Here is a 17,810-nt window from a genome sequence, read left to right as displayed (position 1 = left end):
TTATCCTTTCTCTCCTCCCTGCTCAGCTTTGCTGAGTTATCGTCAGTCAGAGATGAAGATCTGGGACATTACCTTTATCCAGTATAAAGAAATGAGTATTTTGTCACACCACAACAATCCCAAATAGATATTACTCTTTCCACTAGTAATCTAAATATACAACACAACAGTATTTTGAAAGAGAAATAGTATTTACATAGATATACATTAATTACTCATATTGATCAGGTTCAAATGCAATGCTATTTGCATGTAATTGTACCATAAAATCAATCCTATCCCACTTTCTTATGAAACTACATGTACATCGTACCCATTAGAAGTACTTCACTGAAACTTCCAGTCAGATGATAAGTTATAAATACCAATTAATCTAACAGTATTCCTTTAAAAAAAGTGCTTAGATAACTGAAGATCAGGTAATATAAACTGTTAAGAAGCCTTTCTCAGAGGATCAGCAGGGGGCCACAATATCATGGCTCCCTGAAGCCTGAGCTCTGGGTGGATAGCAAAGCAATCTGCTTCCATCAACCCCAAAAACTTACTAAACACCCCAAAACAACAGAGCACAGTCTTGCAGAGGATGGGTTCTCCAAGCAAATCTGGAAATTAAAAAAGATACCTCACTGAGAAGAATGCTTCTGGCTCACAGTGTGAAGAAACCTCTCAGAGTCCAAGTGAGCACATGGCAGGCAAATCAGACAGGGATGCCAAAGCTGAAGTAGATGACCTCTGAGTTTAAGGCCATGAGAGATGATCTGATGACCAAGCTTCTCACAGTACAGAAGGAAGTTGCTGACTTGGAAGACAGTGTCACGATGCTAGAGACTGGCCTAAGAGAAGCAAGTGATCAATAAACAGATCTGCAGAGCTGCATGGTACTGATGGAGCAGAGAGAGAGAGAAATGCATCTTAAACTGGATGACACAGAAAACAGATCAGGAAGAAACATCATCAGAATTAAGGAGCTGCCTGAAAATGCTTAAGGAGGAAAACCAATGTGGTATGTAAAACCTGTAATTGTGGAGTTGCTAAAGCTGAGCTCTCTGGAAGAGGTAAAAGTGGAGAGAGCACATAGAGCGCTGCTCCCCCAACCTGGGCCTCATAATAATAAACCCAGAGACCTAATTGTAAAACTACATGATTATCAACAGAAAAAAAATGTAATTATGAAAAAAAGCCAGAGAGCATTCAGAGCTCGTACTCAAAGGCCACAAGCTGCCAATTTTCCATGACCCCTCTGCCCTAACTTTTAAAAAAAGAGGGCAGATATCCTCTACAGATGGGGATTCCCATTTAAACTCTCATTCAGCTTTCAAAATCAGTATTACACAATAAGAGACTGTAAACAAGGGAAAAATACACTCCTGTCACTTGGGCTAGAAATCCAAATCCCAGATGTACAAGACAACTCTCCAGAGGTAGTAACTAGAGATAAGCTGTTGAAAAACTGCTGGCAAATGGTGAAACCCAAGAAAAAAGAAGACGGGAAAAGAAAAGACAAAGACTCTAGAAACCGTACTGGCAATGGCAGAGGTGAAGCTGACCAAGAGAACTCAGATACCTGAGTAGTAATCCAAATACAGGCGAGTCTCATCTTACGCGCATTTAACATGCGCGAATTCAGCTTTGCGCAGTCGGCAAAAACAAAACAACAAAAAAAGAGAGAGAAATAACAATTTAAATACTGTACCTGTAGTGCGGGCAATTGCGCCCGCCATTGCACTCAATGTAAGTTTGATTATACACGATTTTCGCTTTACGCGCTGACAGCGGAACGTAACCCCAGCGTAAGATGAGACTCACCTGTACTAATCAGAAGGGACTTCTTGGGAGTCACCTGGAATGAACAACTAGACAGTAGTATGACCTTTTCTGTAATTGGGGTGATCATTAAGCTATGTTCTGTATTTTAAAACCTAGAGGAAATCAAGGACTATAAGTGGAGTGGGGGAATGATTTCAAGGTTGGAGGGGACTGGAGAAGGAGAGGAAGGAGCATTTAGGGTGTCTGTGTAAGCCCTCCCTATAACTCAAATGACCAGATGGCAATCCATCCCTTAGGGCAGTGTTTCCCAAACTCGGGACGCCACTTTTATAGGGAAAGCCCCAGGCAGGCCGGGCCAGTTTGTTTACCTGCCATGTCTGCAGGTCCGGCCGATCGCGGCTCCCACTGGCCACGGTTCGCTGCTCCAGGCCAATGGAGACCGCTGGAAGCAGCGGCCAGTACGTCCCGCGGATGCGGCAGGTAAACAAACTGGCCCAGACTGCCAGGGGCTTTCCCTACACAAGCGGCGTCCCAAGTTTGGGAAACACTGCCTTAGAGGGAGGGTCAAGGTCCCATAGGTAGAGAACATATTTCCTTTGGATTGCAAGAAAAGCAGTCCAAGTGCTTATGGGGAGAAAACAAGGGTTTAGAGTTCAGCAGAGTTTTTTGGGTACTCTTTTACGTGTTATGTTAGTACTTCATTTGTGGAGTTAGAACAAGGGGAATGCAGAAGAGTGGAGGAAACTGGGGAGGCAGGGGTAAAATAACACAAGTAGCAGCTATGGAAGTTTACAAACAGAAACCAGCCATATTCATGCACGCATAGTGCATGCCACATAATTAGAAACAAGAGAGACAAGGGCAACACAAGGATTCATGTAATCAAACATCTAAAGAATCACAATAATTTCAGGTTTTTCAATAAGTTAAATAGTTTCTCTGAATGTCTCTTCCTTTAAAAGTAATACCTTTGAATGTCAAAGGGCTAAATAATGTCATCAAAAGGGAAAAAAAATCCCTGGTAGAATTTTAAAAAAAACAACCATTCCCAGATTATTCTACTTCACAAAACTCATTTTCAGCAGGGGCAAATTATGGACATGAAAGGTAACTGCTTTCAACAGACATATTTTGCTTCAGTAAAAGAAAAGAGGAGTGGGCATAGTATTTGCAAAGCATGAACCTTTTCAGATTAAAGGTCAAATTAAGGATGAGGACGATTTAAATTGCTGAAAGGCACAATTTCTGGTTTACTAATAAAAGTGAGACCAATGTATGCTTGTAACTCAAAGCAAAAAAACCCCACTTTTTTAAAGGAATTCTTTAAAACACTGCAACACTTTGGGGAAAGGGAAATTATACTTGGAGGAGACTTCAGTTGCACACCAACTCCTTATGGGGACAGATCTGATAAAGACAAGGGCTATAAGGAAGCAGGCACAGCATTGACTTCCTGTGCCAACAATTCAGTCTTTCAGATTGCTGGAGAAAATGGCACACAGGGGAAAGAGATTACATATTTTATTCACACCCTCATCAGTTATATACTAGAATAGATTTACTGTTAATCTCTGAATCCTTAATGAAGCAGACAAGATCTGCAGAAATTGGCAACATTATGCACCACTGGAAATATTTGATGACTGGGTTGAGTCCCAAAGATTATTTTATTGGAAAATGAACTGCTTGCTTCACCAAGATCCGGTCGCAGCAATTAAAGACATTGTTCAAATAAATGATACAGACAATATAAAAAGAGGTCTTCTCTGGGAGGCAGGTAAAGTAGTATTTAGGGGTCAGTTGATAAGCAAAGCCTTCAATTGGAAAAGAAAAAAGAGCTCAAGAAAAAAACAAGACTAGAACAGGAGACAAAAAGATTACAAGACATTCATAAAACACAGGTTCAGAAAAAATATAACAGTTAACTAGTATTAGAGGGAAGTTGAATATGTTGATGACAGATGCCACTGAAAAAGATAAACAAAGCAAAAGTTTTATGAAAAAGCAAATAAAAGTGATAGGATATTGGCTCAAAAGCTTAAAGGGATTCAAGAGCAACATATTATTCAGCAAAAGGTAGTTACGCACCCTCATGAAATATGTGCTACTTTTTCTGCTTCTTATAAAAATCTTTGGCAATATTAACTTGTTTAAAGTTCTACACTAGTTGCAATAAAAATACCACAATCATAATATGGAAGCAATTGACAAAGTAGTGTAATGATAGCAGAATCCATGTAACAAGTAACGCTGGGAGAATTACTCAAGCGAACAATTTATTCAGTAAATGTAACCGTTTTTCTGTTAGGGAACTATCTAAGGGCAGGTCCATACTCACCGCGCGGGTCGACGCGGTGAGTTTGACTTCTCCGAGTTCGAACTATCGCGTCTAATCAAGATGCAATAGTTCGAACTCCCCGCGCGCTGCGGTCGACTCCGGAACTCCACCACCGCGAACGGCGGTGGCGGAGTCGACCTTGGAGCCGCGGAGTTCGACCCCGCCGCGTCTGGACGGGTAAGTAAGTCGAACTAGGGTACTTCGAGTTCAGCTACGCTATTCGCGTAGCTGAACTTGCGTACCCTAGTTCGACCCCCGCCCTTAGTGTAGACCAGGCCTAAGAACATTTAGTTTTTTATTAATTTATTCCTTATTCAGAATTATTCAACAATTGGTTTATATGAACATTTCAGTGTATGGATTGCTTGCAAAGTATTCACGATCACTTAAAGAATCTGATGTTCATAATTTGCAGAGTGTGACTGGTTAGCTACTTTATTTTTTTCCCCTCACAAACTCACAGAACTTTCACAGTGGCTATATAAACATGTCTAGCATGAGAAAATGAATAGCACAACACTTCTTTCTACAAAATAATTTGCAACTAAATATTTGTTTGTATGAATGTTTGCAGAAAGCAAATTCATAGTTATTGAATGCAGATAAAATTCTAGATGGGGAATAGAAAATCTTAGCTTATGAGAAAGTTTAAATGATTATATAGACTTTCCATATTAAATTGACCAGTAAATAATTTATTTAATATAGGGTTCCACGAGGGCAGTGGCAGGGAGGTAGCTGCATCATTACCCAGTATGTATTAGACATGCATCTCATTTAAGATGACATTTTACCCTTACACTTTTATTTTTTAAGTAAGGGAGAAACTCAATTTCTTTTTAACAGATTTTAATTTTTTTATGTATTTTAAATGTAGTTTAATTTTGTTGACATAGTATTTTGGTGAAACTTGCTGGGCATACTGTCCATACAATTTCTACAATCAAAAGGCAACCGTTACAGAACATTTTCAATAACTGTATTGATAAAGAGGAAATATGGCTAAACCTTCTTAGTCAGAAAAGTAAAGTCACAACTTTAGTAGGTTAATAGTAGACAAGTAATTCACAAGTAACCACTACATAGTATCTACATAGAACAAGCTTTTTGAATTCTTTCTTGTTAGTCAACTTTGATGTGCCAAAGTTGTCAAATTTTAAAATACATTCAAAATAGGACATAGACTACCATGAAAATGGTACAAAAAGCTTTTCTAGTGAACTCGTTTTCTATACTATTTTTTCTAAAAGTCTAGAGATGGAGTTTTCAAACTTATAACATGAAGCTTGCATTGAAAAGTAGATATTATGTGGATGTACTTTTATAATATTAAAGGCATTTCAGTAGTCATCTATAAGCCAAAATTCAAATACCTATTTTAAAAGTACTTGTCACTATACTTAAACAAAGGTACTACAATGCCTGCAGCGAACAAATTGCAGGAGTTTGCACTGCCAGCTCAGCAAAGTAATCAAAGCCACTAAGTATTTGTAAGGAATGATGTACAAAATACCACAAGATCTCACAAGCTGCACTGCAGGAATCCAATGCCTTTTAGGTGATAGTGCTGTAACGCTACGAACTTCAATCTTTTCTCCTTTTGCAGAGCCCATATAAAAATGTGTTGAATATTGTAGTCTAACCATATATACATTTAAAAGAAAAAGCATGTTTAGCATTTTATATCTTGCACCATCCCATTAAAAAACACAACAGTACATCCTATTTCAGCATGGTATCAGGGATTGACAAATTAATGAAAATTAGTTGTTTGATGCCAGCTCCAGTAAATTGTAGATGTGAAATAACTACATATAGTTATGATTTCTTTTATAGGCATTCCTATGGTATTCATCACTTTAAATTCTGAACATGTCATCTAGTGAATTAGTGCAACAAAACCCCTATTAGGCCTGGTCTACACTAGGACTTTAATTCGAATTTAGCAGCGTTAATTCGAACTAACCGCTCAACCGTCCACACCAGGAAGCCATTTAATTCGAACTAGAGGGCTCTTTAGTTCGAATTTGGTACTCCACCCCGGCAGGTGGAGTAACGCTAAATTCGACATGGCTAGCTCGAATTAGGCTAGGTGTGGATGCAAATCGAACTTAGTAGCTCCGGGAGCTATCCCACAGTGCACCACTCTGTTGACGCTCTGGACAGCAGTCGGAGCTTGGATTCTCTGACCAGCCACACAGGAAATGACCCGGGAAAATTTGAATTCATTTTCCTGTCTGGGCACTTTGAATCTGACGTCCTGGCTGGACATCGGGGCGAGCTCCGCAGCACCTGCCACGATGCAGAGCTCTCCAGCAGAGGAGTCCGGGCAATCCAAGAATAGAAAGAGGTCCCCAGCATGGACAGACCGGGAAGTCCTGGATCTGATCGCTGTGTGGGGCGAGGAGTCTGTGCTCTCGGAGCTGCGCTCCAGCAAGCGGAATGCAAAGACCTTCGAGAAGGTCTCGAAAGCCATGAAAGACAAAGGATACAGCCGGGATGCGATGCAGTGCCGCGTGAAAGTCAAGGACCTAAGACAAGGGTATCAAAAAGTCAGAGCGGCAAACGGACGCTCCGGAGCCAAGCCCCAGACATGCCGCTTCTACGAGGCACTGCATGCCATTCTAGGTGGGTCTGCCACCACTGCCCCACCAGTGACGGTGGACTCCGAGGACGGAATAGTGTACCGGGACAGTTCCTCCTCGATGTTCGCCGATGGGGAAGATGAGGAATGGTCTTTGGAGGACGGCGCAGGCGACAGCGAACCCACTCCCGCTTTCCCTGACAGCCAGGATCTCTTCATCACCCTCACAGAGATCCCCTACCAACCCTCCCCGGCCGTTAACCCGGACTCAGAATCAGGGGAAGGATCAGGCGGTAAGTGCTATAGATGTGTAAACATTTATTTTTTATAAAATATGTATATAAAAAATAGAAACACTATATAAAAATTGTAAATATTAAACTATACGAAAAGTAGGTCCACACAAAGAGGGATTGAAAAAAAATCCTCTAGCGACAATTCAATGAAGGTGTCATACAGTTCCTCGAAAAGCCTCCGCAGGAGGTTTCTTGGGAGAGGTGCCTTGTTGGGCGCTCCGTTGAAGCAAACTCTTCCTTGCCAGGACATCCGGATATACAGAGGGATCATCGCCTCCACGAGCATTGCTGCATATGGTCCTGGTCGGTGCAGCGCTTCCCTTAGCATCCTCTCTTTCTGGGCACGGGTGACCCGCCTCAGGGTGATCTCGTTCTGGAAATACTGCATCTAAGTAGGGCAATTAGTGTATTGTTACTATTGTTAATGGTTTAAAATTAGGTTGCATAACAATGACCCTCGCCTAACAGCCACGTGCTAGAGGCCACAGAGAACAAGCATACATTGATCTTTCCCGTGCACTGGCGGGAGGGGCTGCAAAAGGCTCATCCTTTCTGCTTTCCACATTGCCTTTAGCAGGAGAGCACAGCTATCCACTACCTGATAAGCATTATCTACTGTAAGGCTTACCAGGACTGTCTGCAAGACGGATTCAGCTGTCTCTCCCGCTTGTCCGCTCTCCTGTGCAATGGCGCCGCCAATGAGAGCGTACTCCGAAATCTCGAACTAGTTCTGAGATCTCGCGAGACTTGGTGCCCTGTATAGTCTTGCTCTCTTAAACTGACTTGACTGTGTTCACTGTCCGCAAACCTGTATTTGGTCAAGGAAATCACTTACTTTTTCGCATCACACAGCTTCGGCTCTTTCCCGGACTGCCCCGGCATCCCCCTCGCAGAGGCTGGCTCAGATTAGACGGCGAAAGAAAAAGACTAGGGACGAGATGTTCCAGGAACTGATGGCCAGCTCCAGAGCAGAGGAGGCAGAGCAGAGACAGTGGAGGGAGACCCTGTGTCAGCAGCATCGCACACACATCGAACAGGAGGATAGGTGGCGGCAGGAAGACCAGCAGGCGACTCAAACGCTGCTTGGTCTAATGAGGGAGCAAACGGACACGCTCCGCGAGGAGTTGACAACGGCCATAAGTGCAGCGATGATCGCAGCGGGCTCCATGCTCGCAGTGCTGTGGCGTCCGCGCTGTAACCGACCAGAGAAGGGCGCGATCAGATTTCCCGCCGGCGCTTTCAGGGAGGGAGGGTATGATTGACGGTTCAATGACGACAGTATCCCAAAACCGCCCTCGACACATTTTTTCCCCCAGCAGGCATTGCGAGCTCTACCCAGCATTCCAATGGGCAGCGGGGACTGCGGGAACTGTGGGATAGCTTCCCACAGTGCACCGCTTCGAAAGTCGACGCCGGCCCCGTTAATGTAGACTCAGAAGTTCGAATTAGTGTATTTAGTGTGGATACACAAATTCGACTTCATAAGGTCGAATCCACAAATTCGAACTAAGTTGATTCGAAATAGTCTTGTAGTGTAGACAAGGCCTTAGATAGGGAAATGTTATCCCTATTTAAAAGATATGGAAACAAAGGCAGAAAGATGTTGGGGTTATAGTCACAGCTCCCAGTCAAGCACCCGCTCTTGGCCAGTCACCAGACTGCTGTGAGGGAATCCAGCTGTTGGATCTAGTGTGTTTAACCTCCAGAGTCTGAACAGAGTCTATACACTATCCCTACCTTGGGGCCTTTAGGCACACTCTTGGGGTGCAGATTCTCTGTCTAGCACCCCATACAGAGTTGCAACCATGCAGCTCACTGCCCAGCCCCTAGAACTAGTGGTGACTCTCCCCAGAGTTTAAATACTCCCTTGCCAGAACTCCAGCCAAGTGAGTACTCTGGGCCCAGAGTTTACCTCTGGGGCACATGGTAGTTGTAATACATGGAATGCACAGACACTTTGCACAGGATTCTAGCACTGCTGCTCTTAACTTAATCATACAAGAAACACACAATCTATATAAAATAATAAACCCTATATGCACTTCCCTGCCTCAGTTTCTTTACCACTCTAGAACATTCTTTGAGCTGGGGTGAGGGTCCTCTGGGGCCATCCAACGACCTTCTGCTGAAGTGCATGGATTGTGTTCTAAAACATTGAGCCATCTCTGAGCTTAGCTGGTCCATCCCCGCTCCTGCCCAAAACTTTCTGCATAGCTCTCTGTGTTCCACCATAAGTCTTTTGTTAACTCCTAGTCTGTCATCACCTCTGCCCAGTTTGGGAATTTTCCACCCTTTTCACTTCCCTCCTTCCAGCAGACAAGTTGAGGGAAGTATCTTCTCCAGGCTCCAGCCAACCCATTGTTATTCTGGTATTTCCACCTGAAAATTGAACAAGTGGCCACTGTGTTCTAAAACCCCACCACTGTCCTTGGTCTGCAGGGATGTGACTTGCCAGAAGTGGTAGGATACACAGACCTGGAAGCATTCCATGAAATGGCAATTTTCATAGTAACAATGGAATGTCATAATAATCATCAGAGTTCATACGTTGTACAGTCAGGTGCCCCAAATCATCACAGTTATAAAGCCAGAAACAGAACAAGAGCTCCTGAATACAGTCCAGGACCTTAACCACAAAAGCTGCTCTTTCATCATTTGTGGCAAATTTGTAAAGATGTAACACCAATAAATATGTTGAAAGTGCGTAACTAAGGCCTTGTCTAAACACAAAAATTGTTCCAAAACTGTTTTACTAAAACAATTAAAAAAATCAACTTAAACAGGTGGAAATTCCCTTGTGGTCACATTACATCAGTTTATCACATTACACCTGGTTTATCAATTAGACTTAATTCAGTAATCAATACCAAAACCAATCAACTGCTCAGAGGCACCACTGAATGTTGCAACGCTGGCCCATCAGGAAGAGTGTTGTGTGAATGCTAAATGCCAGTTCATAAACAAATTATCATCTACTAGATAGAGGTGATCTGCTACTGCCAAAACAGCTGAGGCACCAATAAAGAGCCAACAGAAGACTTCCTCCTTCTGGGAGTAGCAGGTAACAGGAGTTAATGGAACTAAGCTCCACTTATAATGTCTCAACTGTATAGTGTGGCTTGATCTTTGGGAGGATGTATACCACTTGATGCCAATGAAGGAGTCCTGGAGGTGCTCCAGTCATTGGAGGTTGCAATACTCATGTCTACAAGGATTTCTGCCCTGTCACATGCAGATTGCTGGCAGCAGAGGGAGAAGCTACAGGGCAGGGAAAACAAAATTATGTGGGGCTATTTCTGTTCTGCTCCACAGAGCGGTTGCACATAGGATTGTCTGCACGTGCTTCTTGTAACCTTCAGCCCCCAAAGTTCATGTAGCATATATATGGAGAATGTACACAGCAGGGACTACAGGCTTCTGTGGGTTTATTTCAGATCAGATGCACATGCTTCCTCTGACACTGCTTTCCATCTAGCAAGAAGTACTTAAGGATCACCTCCAAGCCTGGTGGTAGTGGACAACAGGTAGGAGGAGAAAGAGTTTTGAGCCTGTAAATTGGTTATCTGAGCCTGTTTAGTTTGTGTATTCTAAGCCCGAGGCTTTGTCTACACTACCAAGTTTTGTTGCCAAAAACTGCCTTTTGGCAACAAAACAGTGAGGGGCATACACACTGCAATGCGACTTTTGTCGGAAAAATGCCCAGTTTCAGCAACAAAAAACATCCACCCCATGAGAGCCTTTTTTCTTTTCCCCTCCCTTTATTGTTGTCAAAGAGCCAGTGTAGACACTGCTGTTTGTTTTGTCGACAGAACTGGCTTCCGCCAGTATCCCACAATGCCTGCCCTGAGTGCTCTGCTCAGTGTTTTGATCTCTGCTGTCCTACAGGCATGTGCCCCTCCCCTTTCAAAGCTCCAGGAAGTATCTGACAACTGAGTGTGCTGCTCCATTTGAGGAACAAAGAGCAAATACTTAGGCTATGGCTACACTTGCACTTCAAAGCGCTGCCACGGCAGCGCTTTGAAGCGCTAAGTGTAGTCAAAGTGCCAACGCTGGGAGAGAGCTCTCCCAGCGCTGTCTGTACTCCACCTCCCTGTGGGGAATAACGTACAGCGCTGGGGCTTTGACCACACTGGCGCTTTGCAGTGCCGCAATTTGCAGCGCTGGAGAGGGTGTGTTTTCACACCCTGCTGCAGCGCTGCAAATTTGCAAATGTAGCCATGGCCTTAGAATGCTCCTGTTCTGCCCTGCACTAGGAACACAGCGGCAGGCAGACTGCTGTGGCAGGGAGGCGGGAGGAGAGACTGCTGCGCTGCTTTGACATTCCTCAGCACGGGGAACTACTCATGATGCCACTCCTGGCAGCTGAGGAGGCTGTGGGAAAACTCGAAGGGAATCCTGCCATGATGCGCAGCGATCAACTCTGCCTTCCCACCACTCTGCACTGTGGGATACGTACCCACAGTGCATTGCTTACACTGCCGATGATGGTGCCCACAATGTGGACATGATCTGTTGACAGAGGGAGCAAGTGTGAACACCCTTTGGCAATTTTTGTTTTGTCGGCTTTTGGGTGTCGACATAAGTTTTCTCGACAAAACTTGGTAGTGTAGACAAAGCCGCAGAGTGCTGGGTGCAAGAGGGTTCATAGCTATCTGTATGTAGAGAGGTGGTTCTGAGCTTTGGAGAGGTTAAGTAGCAAGGGGGAAGCAGGACTCGCCTTACCATGAGACAAACTGAGGACCCAGAGTGTAGAAAATTGTGTCTGCTGCTGGTGCATATGTATTCTCTCTGCTCTAGATACACGGAGATGGTGGAGTGCTGTGCTGGAGGAAGGAGGGCACAAGAGATGTAACAGGCAGACAGGAGAAAAGGTGAAAGGGAATAACAGAAAGGAGCAGGAGCTGCAGGGAGAGAGGGGAGGAGGAGCCTCTTATGTACCTCTCTAGCACCCCAGGAGCCTGGACTGATTAACATCAGCTTCTCAGGGAGCTTCCTGTTTCCTGCTGCTTTCCTGAACCCATTTGAGAACAGGCAGTCGACTGAAGCAGTAGGAGCCAGTTAGGCCCTTAAGACACTGATATCTTCCCTCACTCAGGCCCTGCTACCAGCCTGCTTATTTGTTCCCTTCAACTGAGTGTTGAGAGCCGCTATTGCTGGCACAGAACAGCAGTCATAAGTGAAAGAAGAAAATGCCCCTCTGGGGCAGCATTCAGAAAAAAGAAAGAAAGCAAAGGAAACTTTTCTATCTAACCAGGAAGGAGCTCTCCTGAGATACATAGACACAAATGTTCATGGTGAGCCTTCTGGCCCCACTGAGGATGTGAGTGGTGAGGAGATGCCTGATCTTCCAGTTAGTCAGAGTGCAGGTGACCTGGCAGCTGCTGCAGCATCCATATCTCCATCTCAAATGGATGTAACCATGCACATTCCTGAAGAAAAGTGTAGATCAGAGAAGAGTGTGGTGGAGGCACAAGAAACAGCTGCTGCTGAGTTTAGTTCCTTAAGTCTAGATGATCCACGACTGTGGACCCACTTGAGCTGTAGCCTGAGGGACTTCCTTGTACTGCACAGGCCACAGCAAGTGAAACACTTCATGTTCTCCAAAGACAATGAAGAAGTTTCCATCCAACACATTACTGGTGTGAAATCCCCAATGGTGACAAAGTGGAGAGGCCATGGCTTATGTACTCAAAAACCCAGACTCTTGCCTACTGTTTTTGTTGCAAACTCTTCCAGTCTAATGTTCCATCCACATTGGATTCTACAGGAACAAAGGACTTGAAAAACCTGGCTAGAAATCTGGCATGCCATGAGAAGGCACCAATCACCAGCGAGCATTCCACAGGTGGAAAGAGCTTGAGATGAGACTAAGGTTAAAGGCCACCATAGATGATCAGCATCAAGAGAATATTGCATCAGAGTCTCTTTACTAGCAAAATGTTCTGAAAAGGCTCATTGCCATTGTGAGAATGCTTGCTACCCAAAACCTAGCACTGCATGGCACTTCAGAGCAGCTGTATGTGCCAAACAATGGAAATAAATAAAATTGTGGAGCTGATGGCTGAGTTTGATGCTGTACTCCAGAAGCATCTAAGAAGAGTCACCACCCAAGAAATGTACACACACCACTACCTTGGAAAAACAAATCAAAATGAGATCATACAGTTACCGGCAACAAAAGTCAAACAGAAGATTGTGGCAGATCTGAAGTCTGCAAGATATTACTCTGTTATTCTGGACTGCATACCTGACATCAGCTATACGGAACAAATGACTTTAATGGTGCGTTTTCTAACAACAACAGAACATAGTGAAAATGTCCCTGCAATGGTGACTGTCAAAGAGCATTTTCTAGAATGTATTGACATTGATGGTACTACAGGAGCTGGTATGACAAATGTGCTTCTTAAAAAGCTGGAAGATACGGGAATTGCGATAGCTGGCAGTGAGAGGTCAGGGCTACAATAATGGTGCCAACATGGGAGGAAAGAACAGAGGAGTGCAGACACGGATCTGCAGTTCGCCGCTCTAGGCCAAAGGGGGCTGCAGGAAGCGGTGTGGGCTGGGGGACATACTGGCCGCCCTTCCTACAGCCCCCATTGGCCTGGAGCAGCAAACCGCTGCCAGTGGGAGCCACGATTGGCCAAACCTGCGGATGCGGCAGGTAAACAAACCAGCCCAGCCCACCAGGGGTTTTCCCTGAACGAGCGGCGGCCCTAGTTTGAGAACCACTGATTTAGGTGATAAACTGAAAGCCCTTTCAAAATACATTTCAGCAGGATCAACTCCAAAGGCTGTTCTGGAATATATATGCACAAATAAGATGACCGCCCTCTTTCCAAATGCTTTTGTTGCTCTGCGCATACTTCTAACACTTCCTGTAACAGTTTCCATGGAGAACACAGCTTCTCCAAGATGAAGTTAATAAAAACACATCTACGCTCCACAATGACACAGGAAAGGCTGGTTGGCCTTGCAACCATCTCAGCAGAGCATAATATGGCCCAGACTATGGACCTTCAGGAAGCGGTTCAAATCTTTGCAACCAAGAAGGCATGGAAAGCACCACTTTGATTATTCAAACAGATAAAAATGCCAGTGTTTACGATGCAGACAAGAAAAGTTACATTTGCTGTTCAGGCGTTTGAAAGTTAAGTGTAACTTAAATTTTTTGAACAAGGCATTTTAAGTTGTTAGTTCTCCTTTATTGGAGCAGGTAGCAGAGCAGTACCATGAGAGGAGCAGAACAGGAAGAAGGTAGAATTGAGACCTTTCAAAGTTTTGGCCCAAGCAATGGGGCATAGGGGTGTCATTTGAGCTCCTCGCCTCAGGTGCCAAAATGTTGTGAGCCAGCCCTGGGGGGAAGCCTCAGCATGCAGGAAGAATGAGTGTGAGAAGGGATTTCTGAGCCAATGGGGGTTGGTTTGAGCTGAGGGGGCCTGAAGAATTTCTGAGCTGGAAGAGGGTTGGGTTGAATTGGCAGGGTTGAGTAACGGAGGAAAGGAATTGAATAGACTAGTGAATGAGAGTGAGAATGAGACAACAAGGAGAGATGGTAGGATAAAGCCGGATTGGATGGGGAGAGTTTGTACCTAGCAGTGTACAGTGAAGGGGTGACAGAGATAAATATTGTTTTCCCTCACCCTGCCTTTTACTCTAAACTCTCCCATTTTTTTCTTCTGAAAAAAAGTGGGAGAGAGAAGCAGCACTCCTATTCTTCATGGCAGAGCTAGAGTTTGAATGTAGGTAGTTTTAGTGTCTAAGGCCTTGTCTACACTAGCAAGTTTCTGCACAGTAAAGCATCTTTCTGCGCTGTAACTCCCAAGGTGTATACACTGCCAAGCCACTTAGTGCATAGAAACTGCGCAGTTGTAGTGCTGTAAAAAAACCCACCCCAATGAGAGGCGTACAGCTTTCTGCACCAGGGCTACAGCGCTGCAGGACCAGTGCAGACACGGTGGCGATTACAGCACTGCGATTGGCCTCCGGGAGGTGTCCCACAATGCCTGTTCTCACCTCTCTGGTCATTGATTTCAACTCTACTGCCCTGCCCTCAGGTGACCAACCGTCATCCCCACCCCGTACATTCCTTTGCAGATTTGAAAGTCCCCTTCCTGTTTGCTCGGTGATGCGTGCAGTGGTCTCAGTGCATCTTTCCAGGTGGCCATGCCTGCTCCACACACCAGGCGATCCTCCACTTGGAGCAATGCTGGGCTGCTGGACCTCATCAGAATTTGGGGAGAGGAGGCTGTGCAGTCCCAGCTGTGCCCCAGCCATAGGAATTATGACACCTATGGACAGATTTCATGATGCATGACAGAAAGGGGCCATGCATTGTAGAGAAAAAGTGAAGGAGCTGTGAAACCCCTATCACAAGGTGTGGGAGGCAAACCACCACTCCAGTGCTGCGCCCACAAGCTACTGGTTCTACAAAGAGCTGGACACAATACTCGGTGGCGACCCCACCTCCATTGCAAAGGCCCCTGTGGATATTTCATTGTCTCATGTGCCAGTTGAGAGTGGGCCGAGCCAAGCAGAGGAAATCTTAGATGAGGATGTGGAGGGGAACCCAGAGGCAGAAGATGACTCGGAGGCCAGAGATGCATGCAGCCAGGAGCTCTTTTCTACTCCAGAAGAGCCTACCCAGTCACAGCAGTCGGATCTTGGTAAAGCGCAAACATGAGAGGAGGCCCCTGGTAAGTGGATCTGATTTGGGGAATTTCTGAAGCGAGTTGTTGGGGGCAGGAAGGTTGCAGAAAGCAGGCTTGTCTCCCACCACACCCCTAGTCTGAGCGGCGGAACAGGCTGTTGATAGACTCCCTCACTTCATGGGAATCTCCCTCAGAGATCTCCAGGAAACACTCGTGGAGATACTGGGCAATCCGCTGCCGCAGTTTCCTCGGCAGAGCTGCTTTGTTTCTTGCCCGATTAATGGTAACTTTCCTGCACCACTGTGCTGTCACGGGGGGAAGAAGGGGAACGGACCATTTCTGCACACAGGCAAGCCACATAGGGGCCGGGGAGGAAGCCATAGGCTTGGAGAAGACCCTACCTTGATTCCCTGCTCACTCTCAGCAGCGAGATATCTTCCATAAGATCACATCCTGTGGGAAGTGTGGGGACAGGAATGATTATCAGGCCCCCACTACAGTGCTGGCTCTCCCCAAGAGCCACGTGCCCAGTGTACAGCAGGGTCAGGGAAGAGTGATTTACCCTGCCCCTGCGGCTACTCACCATTTTGGGCATCTTGTGGCTCATGTGTGCTTGCCTGGGGTCAGCCAGTTAGTGACAGATGTGAGAGTACTGGCTGTGTTTTAAAGCACTGACTCAGTGTTGTCTGTGTTGCAAACAATACTGCTTCTATAAAATGTTGCATTTAAACTTCACAGAGATGACCTTGGGAGTCCAGCCTCCCTCTTTGTTACAGGCGGCACAACGGCTGCGCAGAATTAGAAAGCAGCCAAGAAGAACAAAGGAGGACTTTCTCCATGAGGTTATGGTGCACTCCGCCACTGAGAAACAGGAATTGAAGGAGTAGCAGGACAGCAAGAAGAGGGCCTGAAAGGAGAACGCAGCACACCAGAAAGAAACCAGGGAGCGGCTCTTAAATGTTATGGAGTGCCAAGTGCACACGCTCCAGGCAATACTAGCTCTTCAAACCGAGCAGCTCCACGCCCGCCCTCACCTGCAGCTGCTGTTGCAAAACTCTTTCCCATGCACCCCCCACACACCGCCAACACACTTATCAGCTTCCTGGCTCCACTCTCTACCTGCAGCATTCCACTCCTCCCTCCTCACAGTTCAGCACTGTGGACTCCCACTGCACTCAACACCCATCCCTCTGCAGTTTGGCCCTGCTGAAGTACAGCACCCGCAACACTACTCCAAAGGAGAAGGCTGGATATGATCCCTGGACATACACAAATCTGTAACCATCCCAGGACCCCTCCTCCTCTTGAGACCTTCCCTTTCCCCGTCCCCCTCTCTGCTGATGTATTTTTTCGTTTGACTCTCTCCTCCAGTTGTTGTCTTTTAATAAAAGAATTGTGTTGGTTTGAAAGCAATCTTTATTCTATTAAGTGAAAGCAAAAAGAGCACTGCAAAGCAACATAATGTTAAGCCCCCTTCTTACATCATGTGCACAAATCACCTCCTAGCATTACAAGCACTGCAATCCCGAGCATAGCAACAAATATTAGCAACTTTCAGCTTCAAATTGCTGCCTTAAGGCATCCCTGATCATTATGGCCCCGCCCTGTGCCCTTCTAATAGCCCTGGTCTCTGGCTGTTCAAACTCAGCATCTAGGCACTGAGCCTCTGTGGTCCAGCCCTGAGTGAAGCTTTCACCCTTCCCTTCACAAATATTATGGCGTGTACAGCACGCAGCTATAAGCATAGGAATATTGTCATCGGCCAGGTCCAGCTTCCTATAGAGCCATCGCCAGCGGGCTTTTAAACGGCGAAATACACACTCCATAGTCATTCTGTACTTGCTCAGCCTGTTGTTGAAGAGCTCCATGCTGCTGTAAAGTTGCCCCGTGTATGGCTTCATAAGCCATGGCATTAAGGGGTAGGCGGGGTCTCCGAGGATCACAATGGACATTTCAACTTCCCCTACAGCAGGCCTGCACAACTTGTAAAGCGGCGAGGGCCACATTCCTCCAAAGAAAACAGCTGAGGGCCGAAACCTCCCAGCCCAAGGAAACACCTCGCCCCAGGGCCGCCCAGCCCTGCGGAAACAAACCCTCCTTCCCCAGCGCTGCCCCACCAAAACAGCTGTGGGCCAAAAAGGAAGGTTGGGGGTGGGGAGGTGATACTTTATTTT

Source organism: Mauremys mutica, chromosome 2 (assembly GCF_020497125.1).
Source record: "Mauremys mutica isolate MM-2020 ecotype Southern chromosome 2, ASM2049712v1, whole genome shotgun sequence".
NCBI lineage: Eukaryota > Metazoa > Chordata > Testudines > Geoemydidae > Mauremys > Mauremys mutica.
This window is presented reverse-complemented; position numbering follows the sequence as displayed.